Source organism: Lissotriton vulgaris, chromosome 3_2 (genome assembly GCF_964263255.1).
Source record: "Lissotriton vulgaris chromosome 3_2, aLisVul1.2, whole genome shotgun sequence".
NCBI lineage: Eukaryota > Metazoa > Chordata > Amphibia > Caudata > Salamandridae > Lissotriton > Lissotriton vulgaris.
The window spans coordinates 202,539,049-202,552,291 of NC_141690.1; positions in this window are offsets into that span (position 1 = coordinate 202,539,049).

Consider the following 13,243-nt stretch of genomic DNA (forward strand, 5'->3'; position numbering starts at 1 on the left):
TTTGTTTTATACCATCTCTTGAGTTTTTACGCCTTTTGTTCAGTTGGTTTTCTATTTTGTTTTAGTATTAGTTTTTTTCTCAGAAAGTACCTCATTGTTGAAGTCCTTTTGTTTCTACTTCACTGGTAGTACTTAGTTCTCCTTCTGAGCTCACTTCCAAATTCACTTCGATGTTAGAGTTTCTCGTCGTTGTCTGTTCTGTGTAGTCTTCTCTTTCCTGTGTACCTGATTGAAGTGTTTGACAAAGGTAAATAATGCGGCACTGTTCATAATCTTCCTTGTCCTATGAATTTTCTCAGTTTTCTATTTCTGGTTTCTTCTTCGTAATTATCCAATCTCTTTTTCATCAATTGCTTGGAACTTGTGTCTCCTCCTGTTCTGGTGCTTCTTCTAAGCACGCATTTTATTCCTGAATTTGTTTCAACAGTAAATCATTATCAGTTACTTCATATTTCACCAGAGTATGCAGTCAACTGCCAGTGTTTTATGCTATTCATTCCGTAGAGCCAGATTTGGGTTCTCATATCTTGGAATGGTCAGTATTCTCAGTCCCCCGGGTATCCTTCTATTGTCTATATATTTGTGTAGGGAGATAGCCTTCCACCATTTATTTAATTCTAATCTCAGTAGATTTTCTAATCTTGGTATTGTCTTGTTTATGGTAGTCAGTGACGTTCTGTACTTTGTGCTTTTTTAAATATCACAGCTATGCATTTTTCCTTCAATAGTTTCTGTGCTGCTTGTTTTCTTCACACTTATGCGTTCTTCTTTGAATAGTTGCTGTGCTGCATGTGCACATATATACGTAAAGTCATGGTTTACACTTGCCTTATCTGCACACATAGCCCTTACTCACCCCTCACAACTTAACATAAATTCACCCTGATAAGGCCATGCATACATCTGAAAGCACAAGTTGCATAGCTCTAGTAGTTTTCTACAGCACTCTTATCATACTCCCAGTATAAGATCCCCATGTTCTTCAGAGTTTGAAACAGGGCTCATTTAACCATGAAGAAAATATCCTTCATGATCCCTGCAACACAAAGTGCAAACAATTATAGTCTGCTATGGAGCTGACATGAAACAAGAGATCATTTACCATACAATAAAATATGAATGGTTCTTATGTACCGTCCTGGCTCATCGTTTGAAGCATCATATATCTAAAATTACCCTCTTTGAAAATTGTTTTGAGCAGGGGTTTCAGCTACCCTCCACTTTTGACCATTAGTATAGGTTTTCTACATAAGTTAAAGGTAGCACCAAATGCTTAGATTAGATTACCCACAGAGGGAGAAGAGCTAAAATCATATATATGATGTCAGGAAGGGATTACAGTGGCTCAAGAAGGGCACGCTTTTTTGTTATCCTCAGTGTGATGCCATACGTGCAACAGGTTTGCCCAGACATGTTTTCTGTGTTTACTGTACCACTGAGCTCAAACTATACCTCATTGATCAGGCCTAATTTGTTTGAAACTGTTCTGGGCTTGCTTGGCCTCACATTAAGAGGGAGTCTGGCCTTGCAGTTCAGATGGACTCTTCCCGTTGGAGTAGGACCAAGCCTGATTCGCATTTGGCTTATTCTTGTCTGAGGTGGCATGGTGTCTGTGATGCGACTCCAAGTTCATTACCTGTAATTGAGATTAGTTCAAGCATTCCACCCATCACTTTTTTGTTTTCCTCAAGGATTATCTTTTGAAGAATCATATATCTAAATGAACCCTTAGTGAAAGTTGTTTTGAGCAGAGGTTTCACCAGCCCTCTCTGCTTAACCATTAATTAAGGTCTACTATACAAGTGAAAGGTAGCACCAAGAGCTCACTTCAGATTATCTCCCGAGGGAGAGGGAGAGGTATGACCATTTGTCTAATGTAAGGATGAGACCACAATCGCTCAAGGACTAATATGCTAAATTTAAGTGTTGTGCCTTGTACAAAGCCATCTCCACACATATAACCCTAGAGAATGCTAGGGGAGGAAAATATTTTTATTCTTTTCTACTATGACCTTAGAGTGTGACTGCAGGGTCCCTCAGTCCCCCTTCCCATTGGGCATTTCAGTCCCTGACTTGGGGTAAGATCATGAGCTGGTCTCACAGAACTTGAATATTTGTAATATGTATGTGCGCCATGTTTCAGTGACACATGTTACACATCCACATGCGTAATTTTATTAATATGCATGATAAAATTAGCGCTTTTTCTGATTCTGTATACACACTGGAGCATAGACCTTTCTGGCACATTGTTAACCTTTTATTTTACAGGTTTCAAGAAACCCCAACTTTAGGTAGAGGTTGACATAGGTCACCCTAAATGGTGGTAATATCTTAATCAGAAGAGATTAGATAGAGCCCTAGTCATTTCGTCCTGATGAATGCCACGGGCCCTCCGGACCAATACGGCAGAAACATGTTGATGACACTGTTGGGGATGGGATACTAGTTCCCCATATCACCACGCTTGATTTTTAATATTAAGTAAGCACCTAACAAATAAATGAAATTTGGCGTTTACATTGGTTTTTAACCTTTCACTTTATCCCGGGCCCCCACTTAGTATTTAGAAACGCCTCTCTGTCTCCAGGTGTAGGCCCGCTATCTACCTTTACACAGTTTCTAGAGAGCGAGGACTGCCAATGATGAAGCATGACACCTGGTAGTGTGTGAGGACAGTCCTTCACATTTTTTTTATGCCCTCCACCTCATCTAATCAAGTGTAGTGTGCTTGTCTTTGTGTATAGAATGAGAGATTTATTCAGGCTAGTTTCTTTTTTATGTGCATATTGTACAAGCCATACCACCAATGAATCTCTATGCTATTTGCTCAATAGACAGCTCTAGACCTACAATTAGAGTGTTTCAAGCTCATGTCAACACTGACTGAGGTGTCTGTACATGTCCATAATACATGAGAATAATAGTGCACATAAAACCTACTCTATTGGCTGCCTGCCTGTGCCTAACCTCAGCTAAAGGAGATGTTTATAATAGTGGAGACACCATACTTACAAAATAATACAATACATAGGAGTACCTCAAATAGATTTAGTGACGTCTTCAGGAGTTATGTTGATCTTTTTGTGCTGTTTTGTCTAAACCTCAACTAGCTATATTTCACAAAAGTCATTAAAACATTGTTTGCTGACATTCATTTAAAATTAAACAGACTGAAATTACAAACCTGTATGAAATTGTTCTGATGAGTATCTCCTGAAACAGAGCCTGTTTCAATGAATTGAAGTGTTTGAAAGTGAAACACATTGAGTGAAAACAAACTCAGTGAGACAACAAATTTCTATGTTTATTGACAAAAGATGAATGAAGGTGAAACCTCAATAAGACTTTGAAAAATCTTAATAATTCAGTAAAGGAATTTAACCTTCTGGTGACTATGGTGAAGTAGGGCCAACAACTCAATAAAACTGACCTAGGGACAGTATTACACTCCTGAGGCGGAAGCCGGGAGTTAGAGGCACTTACTTGCACTTTGCCCACTCGTTTTAAGAAACATTTTATTTCGCCGTTTTTTAATTAAAAAATTGATTGTTTGTCTTGACTTTACTCACACATACCAGCGCTGCCTTCTCAGCTGGCTCACCCTTATTTCAGCCGAGTTAGGAGCTGAATTGGGGACGGGGCTTGGAGGTGGCCGGCTAGGCAGAGCTGCCATATTGGAGGAGGCAGGTTGACACTGCAGTCGCTGGGGCAGGAAGCGCCGGTCCCGCGCTCAAGCCCATAAATTAAATTAGTTGTGGGTGCTCTGGTCAGACCTAGGGACAGTATTACACTCCTGAGGCGGAAGCCGGGAGTTAGAGGCACTTACTTGCACTTTGCCCACTCGTTTTAAGAAACATTTTATTTCGCCGTTTTTTAATTAAAAAATTGATTGTTTGTCTTGACTTTACTCACACATACCAGTGCTGCCTTCTCAGCTGGCTCACCCTTATTTCAGCCGAGTTAGGAGCTGAATTTGGGACGGGGCTTGGAGGTGGCCGGCTAGGCAGAGTGGCCATATTGGAGGAGGTAGGTTGACGCTGCAGTCGCTGGGGCAGGAAGCGCCGGTCCCGCGCTCAAGCCCATAAATTGAATTAGTTGTGGGTGCTCTGGTCAGACCTAGAGACAGTATTACACTCCTGAGGCGGAAGCCGGGAGTTAGAGGCACTTACTTGCACTTTGCCCACTCGTTTTGAGAAACATTTTATTTCGCCGTTTTTTAATTAAAAAATTGATTGTTTGTCTTGACTTTACTCACACATACCAGCGCTGCCTTCTCAGCTGGCTCACCCTTATTTCAGCCGAGTTAGGAGCTGAATTAGGGACGGGGCTTGGAGGTGGCCGGCTATGCAGAGCGGCCATATTGGAGGAGGCAGGTTGACGCTGCAGTCGCTGGGGCAGGAAGCGCCGGTCCCGCGCTCAAGCCCATAAAATTGGGAGGTTCTTTCTTCGCGCAGCGAACGCGACAGCGGACGCGCCTAATCGCGCCCAAGGAAAGCCCGTCTGTGCCCGTCCGGGCCAGGTCGGGGCCAAGGGGTATAATTGGTGGCTCCCCCTGTCATGGATACCTTACGCCATAGTGGGAAGCAGCTGAGAGCAATCAGAGATAGGGCCACTATCTGCTGTCCTATCAGCCACCTCTTTGAGGAGGTAGGAATTCCGTGTTTACATTGTACACAGATAGGGCCAGCAGTTGTTAATGCGAATTACCACACATTTGCATTACTAAATTGTCGCTCTCTTCCAAAGCATGAGGTGGAAATTCGCATGCTCTTGGAGGAACGAGACCTAGATGCCCTATTTTTGACAGAGACGTGGCTTACTGAGGCATCAGACCCGGATGTCGTCAGGGCCCTACCGCCCAGTTATTCAATTATTAGGCAGGACCGTCAAATCGGTCGGGGAGGAGGAGTAGCTATAATTTTTAAAAATCCAGTTACATGTAGAACAACTGAGAGTCCACTTTTGGAATGTGAGAGTTTGGGCTTCTCAATTGCCTTCTCTCCTTCCTGTACCATGTCGGGTATCCTGGTCTATAGGCCGCCAGGCAACCCCCGCGGCTTCTGTAACAATTTACTGGACAAGATTTCAGTGTCCATTAGTAGTTTACCCAATTTTTCTATTTTGGGCGACCTCAATGTGCACCTTGACGAGGTGGACGACGCTGCCTCTCAGTGTCTGTTGGACACTCTGGGAGTAGTGCACCTGGAGCAAATTGTGACTGGCCATACACACATAGCAGGACATCTATTAGATCATTTTTTCACCAACCTCAGTAATATTAGGTACAATCACCCTAGCTTTGTCCCATGGACAGACCATGCCTTGCTTCCTTTTGTTTGGGCCCCTGGAGACCAAATTTTTCCCATAGCTAGTCTATCTAATAAAGTCAGCCGAACGTGGTCGAGGCTTTCGGCGGAGGACTTGGAGGCTGCCTTGTTGCGGTCCCCCCCGGTCCCTCACGATAACCCTGTCGTTGCCAATGAGGCCTTCAATAAGTGGCTTACCCTTACATTGGATGTCACCCTTCCAAAAAAAGTGGTTCAACATAGGATGGGCCCTAACAAACAGCCTTGGTATTCCAGGGAACTTAAGGAGCAAAAACAGCTCTGTAAAAGAGCGGAGAGGAAGCGGAGGAAAGATTTTGCAACTGCCTCCAAAAATGAATACAGGTCAGAGTTAAGGGCATATAAAAAACAACTAAAAATTGCCCAGTCGGCGTACTATCAGATCAAAATTACTGAAGCAGCTAATAGGCCTAGAGAAATCTCTAAAATATTCCAGGCCCTGATTACCCCCCCTCGGCCATTAGGGCTTCTCCTGATCCCCAGAACAGATGTGATGATCTGGCCGCTTTTTTTGCTGCTAAGGTGTCAGTCATCTACTCAGGCTTTGAGTCTTCAAGACTGACCTTGGACTCCACGAAAAGCCTGGAGGGGACTCTGGAAGAGACCTCATCTGATGCCGCCGAATGTCTCGATGCTTTTCCACCACTTGACTTGGCCACTGTGGAAAGACTGCTCGATGGCCTCAAATCGGGCTCACCCCTGGATGCTGCACCTCCTGCAGCTCTTAAACAGGTCTCAGGGACGGTGTGCCCTGTTATTATGCAGGTCATTAATTCATCCCTGAACACAGGTATCGTACCCCCTATCTGGAAGATGGCGAAAGTTAAAGCCCTCCTAAAAAAAAATAACTTGGACCCAGAAGATTTAGCTAACTACAGACCCATCTCGTTACTACCCGGCCTGAGTAAGATCGCTGAAAAATACGTCAACCAGATCCTCTCATCTTTTGTTGAGACCTCGGGCGCCCTTCACTCCTCTCAGACGGGATTTAGAGCCAGACAGGGTACAGAGACTGCCCTGGTGGCGGTGGTGGAGGCGACTAGGAGTATTTTAGATGCCGGGGGCTGCGCTGTAGTGGTCCTATTGGACCTCAGCGCAGCCTTCGACACTGTTAATCACCCACTCTTGCTTCAGCACCTCCATCGGGCAGGGATCTCAGGAATTGCCCTTAAATGACTCCGGTCCTTTCTGGCGGAGAGATTTTTCTCAGTTTTTGAGGAGGAGGTTTCTTCCGAGCAACTGCAACTGTGTCACGGCGTTCCCCAGGGCTCCTCTCTCAGTCCAACTTTATTTAACATCTACATGAGTCCTTTGGCTGAGGTGGTGCTTCCCTGGGGAATCCAGCTTATCACCTACGCCGATGACACGCAGTTGGTCGTCTCTCTGGCGAGAGATGACGCCGGAGATCAGGAGAGTAACAACTTGTCCACACATCTCACCAAGGTTTTGGAGTGGATGGCGACGTCTTTTTTAAAGCTAAACGGGGCAAAAACTGACATCATGCTCCTGGGGTACAAAGCTCCCATCAACCTTGACCCTTGGTGGCCGCAGTGTCTGGGCTCCCCGCCCACCCCAAAGACCCAAGTAAAGAGTCTGGGGGTCTGGCTAGACTCCACTTTGGGGTTTCAGGTTCAGGCCAAGAAGGTGGCCGCGACTTGTTATGGACTACTTAGAGTCCTTAGGAAAGTTCTCTCCCTCCTACCTTTTGAGGCCAGACGCTTGCTGGTCCAGTCGCTGATTTTATCGCGGCTGGACTATGCAAATGCCGTTTATCTGGGAGCTCCAGTTGGCTCTATCCGGATCCTCCAATCAGTACAGAACTGTGCAGCTCGGCTGCTTATGAATCTTGCCAGACGCTGCTCTGCAAAGGCGGCACTTCGGTCACTTCACTGGCTTCCGATCCAGGAAAGGATCATGTTTAAATCATTCTGTATGGCGCACAAGTCAATAAGTAATGTTGGTCCTACTATTCTCCAGCCCTTGTTTCGCCGGCATCTTGCCTCTAGATCCCTGAGATCTAATCAGCAAAATTTGCTGGTGGTACCCAGGGTGAAGCGAGCCCGTATGGGTGGCCGCCAGCTTTCCTTCCATGTCGCCAAGGGCTGGAACAAACTCCCAGATAACATTCGGCTGGAAGTGAACCATCTTGCATTCAGGAAGCGATTGAAGACATTTTTGTTTCACTGAGTGTCTTCTTCTGTCCATGGTCTTGCAGCGCTGGGATGCCTCAGGGTAGCCATGCGCTATATAAGAGCGTACTCATTCATTCAAAACTTGACTACAGATGCTCAAGCATTGCAGTTAAACAGGAAAGACACTAGCATAACTTTAGCATAGCGTCAAGCATTTATTGAATTGCAGAAACACAGATCTTCAACAGTGCTCCAAAGTGCTCGTTCACTATTGCCCCTAAGCCACACTTGAACCTATATACCCACTCATGCACTTTTATTCCTCAAAACTCTTACTCTTACATGTGAGCAGTCAAGGCTCCCTGTGGTTCCATTTCTTTCCAGAATGTGAAACGCCCCTTTCCCCACATAGCTGGGTTCGTCCATGACCTCACTCTCGCTTCCCGCTTCAGCTATTGACTCAGCCAACAGGTTTCCACTAATCCTTCACCCATCATTTGTGCCTTGCGTTCACTACTTTAGCTTTGTTTACTCCTCCATAAGCACCAGTAGCATTGCTTCCAACATCTTCAAAACAAACAACTCTGCAACCACCTTCATCACCCTCCCGCCTCTTTCTGTGCCTCTCTCATCATACCCACCTCCTCTTCACAGATGTCTCTTTCCTCCCCTGGGAATCTGTTTCCATCTTCCTTAAAACCAACCTAATGACACCTTGTTCCATTTGACCTTGTGTTCTACAAGTCATCGAGTTCCATTTGCAACAATCTATTTTTCATCAAATTATTACTTAGGTATATTTTTGAAAAGGAAGCTAAAAATACCTGTGGTGGAAATTTACCTTCAATAAATAAGGAGCAGTTCTAATGTGCTTACAAATGTGCCATTTGCCATTCCATTTTGGTAACATTCCTCAACTATAGTGGCAGCATTTGACACTGTTTTTGCCATAATGTCCTTCTGTCCACAGCTGTTGGGCATTTGAAATGCGCCTGCCCCTTAAAGTAGTAGTAGGGTTTTTTACACAGTGTCGCCACTTCCCCATCCTTTGCCATCTTGAACTAGCTCCTCATCATAAAGTGATTTCAGTCTGGATTCTTCTCAGGGGTGGCTCCTCCGTTATAGTGGAGGAGTGTTGCCCCAATGAAATGCTCCCAGACACGAAAAATAAAATGGTAATGAAGCTAATTCATTACCATTTTATTTTTCGTCACTGGTCCCGAACGGAATGTCAGGACCGAGAGGGGCAGCGCCTGCTGAACGGGAGCAGCAGCAGGGAGGAGGGTGGGCTGCAGTTTGCACTTGTTTAAAGTGTGCATGTTTCTTTGGCGGCCCTCTTGCGACGGTCAGCCTGACATGCGCACTTTAAACCTTTCAACCCAGCTGTCTTATGACATCTAGGTTAAGAGTAAGTGCAGGCGTCCAGTGTTCTCTTGAGTGCCGAGAGATAACGCTCTATCCAATCAGGGTGCTGCTCTCATGAGCATCAGTGCAATGCCAGGATTGGCTTGGGAGCCTGCCTCGAGGAGAGAAGTCGACAGGGGACTCCGCCTTGTTCCAGGAAGGTAAGAGTTTTTTGTTTTCTTTAACCCCTTAAGTGCTGCTGACGGCCAATGGTCGTCAGCAGCGCTACCTCCCCAGTGCTGCGCACGACCATTGAACGTCCATTCAGCACTAGTTCTAATGGACAGCGCAGCACTGGGGAGAAATGTTTACACGCAGCTAAGGTGTTAATGGATTATTATTATTATTATTTTTATTATTATTATTTCTACCTGCCCCACTACCCTCGGGACATGCCAGCTGTCACTGATTCTGTTTATTCCTCTGTATACTAACACATAATAGCCCGGCACACCCTGTATACAAATTGTTACAAATTCAAAAACAGTTCAAAGGAATTTGTACCAAAGAGGAGTCGATGTTCGATTTCAGTTCTTTCTTTATTTTTCATTCTTTAAAAACTTTTGAAAACGCCACTTTTGAAACCGCCAACGCGTTTCGTCCCATCCAGGGACTTCTTCAGGGCTTGAAATGTAAATACAGAATATTCGAATTGATAATCTTTCATATATTCATAATTGGTGATTTTTTTATTTTAAGTTAGTGCACTTCCTCGTATACTGGATGTGGTATTGACAGGTAAAGAATCTCTGATAAGAAACAGTGTCCCGGATGAAGTAATTCCGGTCCCGCAGAAAAGGTCCTCAATAGTGTCCGTCTCACGTGGATCTGGAAAGCGCTTTACACAGAGTGTGCCGGGCTATTATGTGTTTGTATACTGAGGAATGCTAGGTTCTTTGAATCAGCTTCTGAATTAAGGAGGTATAGGGAATTGTACTTCCAGCCCGTGTCTTGCACCTTTGTTTCTTTAATACTGATAGGGACTTTAAGACTGGTGCAGGCAATTATGCTTTGATTCCATTTTCTGTATATTCTGTTTATTCCTCTCAATAGTGCCCACTTTGAAATTGTGAGTGTACAGAACCGTATGATGACACTGGAGCTCGCTATAGTCAAGTAGTAATATGTTCTCCATTTGCTGGCGCGCTGCGAAGACCTCCAAACATCCTCTGCGGCCTTTACAGGCCTTATCAAAGGTTCGTAATGAAGAAAAATAGCATCTTGAAAAATCAACAAAAAGACCAGAACACAGGAGTTCTAAAATATGAAAGCTCCCATTGATATTCGAGCCCGACTAAGTGATTATTTTATGTTGCCAGGCTCTGTACAGATTTATTTTCATTACTGATGTAACAAATTCCCATTGAGTGGCCTAATAACGTGAACTTGTATCAAAAAGAAAAAAATAAATACCATGACGGCATACAAACATCTTACAATTTCATGCCTAACCATTGATAAAGTATACATAAACAACTTTAAATAAATAGATTTACTGAATCAAAGGCTTTTTTTGACATGGCACATGCTGTTTAATCTGCCCATAAAGTTTAGTTCTTCAACCTCCACCTCAAAATGTTTTACTTTAAATGTGATGTTTTGCTAGAAAATTCCACTACGTTTAGGTACGTGCACAATTTGGGTTTAAACCGTACCGAAGATAAGAAAAGAAGAGAGAAAAAAAAGAAAAGAAAAAAATGATTTCTCCTAAATCATATTTCAAAGAATAAATTCATTTTTCCTCGCATTTTCAGTCTCGATGTCTGTAAAATGTAACGGAAATGTCTGGGCAATTATCAACATTACCGGCAGTCATTCTCATGATATTCAAATATCATTTGGCGAACCTTACCCGGTCATTACCTCCTGTCCCTGCCAGCCGCAAAGGCTGCCAAAGGCATTTAAAGAACTGTGCAGTACCACAGTATCCCGACGATCATTTTGTGAAAATGTATTTGGGCAATTTTGTGCAGCGCGAGCCTGTCCTACGTTGGTAGAGGATTTAGCAACAGATACGTTTTAAGGTAAAAAAGAGAATCTAGATATAGAATTGCCCCTAACAATAAGACACTCAAATCACAAGTTAGAGCACAAAAATATTAAGAGACAAAACAAAATATACATTTCAGACGAATGAAAAACTGATTTTGAAGCAAAAGTCAATCAATAGACAGCAGAATGGAACTGATTTAAAATTATAGGTTTGTCAAGACCAGCCAGGATCCGTGACGTCACCAGTGGGCAGATTTGACGCAAACCCGGGCGAGCCTTCATTTTAATGTTGCATAGAAGGTCGATAATAAACATCAGTATAGTAAGCATACAAGTTATGTAACAAGCATGCGCTATGGTTAGTCTGAGACAAACTCCAAGTAGCACCTGGAAACCTTCTGGAATCCAAGTGGCACTGGATAACACTTGCACGGAGGGCACCAAGCACAGCAGAAGCGCAAACTGCCAACAAGAAGGGATATACTTCTCCACTAAAACTGGAGAGAAGCACGGCCCACCTCTCAACCTGCTACACAGGGCAGACAGCGTTAGCACAGTTAAAACTAACGGGCCTATTTACAAGCCCCAATCGCCACCACAATGTCACTGTTCAGAATGTTGAGGTGGCGGTAGAGACTTTGCCTGATTTCTATGGTAGCGTTAAGCCACTTAACATGGGTTAACGCTGCCTTGTAAATAAGGCACCCTTTCACACGATACTTTGCGTGAAACGGGAGGGCAATGGGTGTTGCTGTTGGCTTCCCACAGCAACACCCATTGATTTTTGACGCTGCCCAATATTTACAAGGGTGGCGTAAACATGGGGCAGCGCCAAAATTAATACCAGGGAAAATGTTTACTTTCTCCTCGTTTTTGCTGATTCAATGTGTGCTGCGCTGTGCAGCACACATAGACACAACAACACATTATTGATTGTTTATGTGCAGGAAGGTGTGCCTTCCTGCACATAAACAATCATTTAAAAAAATGACGTTTTGCAACTTCTATGTGTGCTGCAATGCGCAACACACATAGAAGCTACAAAACGACACTTAAAGATTGTTTAGGTGCAGGAAGGGATATCTTCCTACCCATAAACAACCTTCCCCTCAACGCAAGCACACTTGTACTATAGCAAAATGGTGCCTGCGTTGGAGCTAGGCAGGTAAATTTTGTGCCAGAGAAGGGGGAAACGCAGGGCTGCACCATATGCTTGTAAATATGGTGCAGCCCAGCGTTTCTAAAGTGATGGACGCAACGTTAGCATTCTTGGCTTAATGGCACGCTTCTCCACTTAGCTTGTAAATATGCCCCTAAAAGTGAAGTCTGTGCACTGTTATTTTTCTGCTTTAAGGGCCTGAGGAAATGTGAGTTTTGCCTTGGCAGGAGATGACGGGTCAAGCAGTTTTGAGTAAGTAGGTCTCGGTGAGTGTACAGGATGTAGGAACGTGTGAATGCTAATCCATTTTATACAGTGAGCAGTCACTAGAATTAGCTTGGACAAGGCTATGATAGACGGGAGTGCCAGGATTCAAGCACATACCCTACAAGGATGAATGTGTGTGCGACAAAGGTTTATTCTACCAGATACCGCAGAGTTTATGCAAGCTTCTCTACTGGGACTGGAAACTATCTGAAAGCAAGGCAGTCAGCGAGTATGTGAGTGTGAGACATCTTTCATCCGCCCTACATCACAGGGTTACCCCAGATTTGTATTGCCTTTTCAATAAAATCTATTTTTGCTGCCCATTGAACTTGCAGCTGCTACCAGAAGCAACGTGCTTGTGCTCCTCATTTCAACATAATAACATTGATATACACCTAATTGGCGTATGTAACTTACACATAAGTCCCTAGTATATGGTACCAAGGTGTATTGATGTTTTAAATGTCACATGTGGACTGACTGCAGCACCTATCCACCACAGTGATAGTGTAGAAATGGATGTAAGCCTGCCAGCAGTAGCTCTGTAGTGCAGGTTTTACCTGCAATTTTGATGTGCCAAAATAACCCCTTATGACAGGCCTAAAACTTCCTTTTAAATGTTTATAAGCCACCCCTTAGTAATTTATTTATTTTTATTTATTTATTTTTAGCATTTGTGAAGCGCAAACAATTGCCCGCAGGCGTCTCAGCCTTATTGCCCATAAAGCAGGCTGCATGGTATTTAAAAGTGAGACATGTAAATGTTTAATTTTAAACATGTCTTTACCGTGAAACCCCCCATAAAACTATTTTCACCGTAGCAGTGTAGGAAAGCACTGTGATGCAATATTAAGAAAACTAACACTGTATTTTAGATTAGCTAGAAAAAATAATTATTCAACTACTTTTAATAGTTATTCAGAGTCCAATTCAATTGGAAA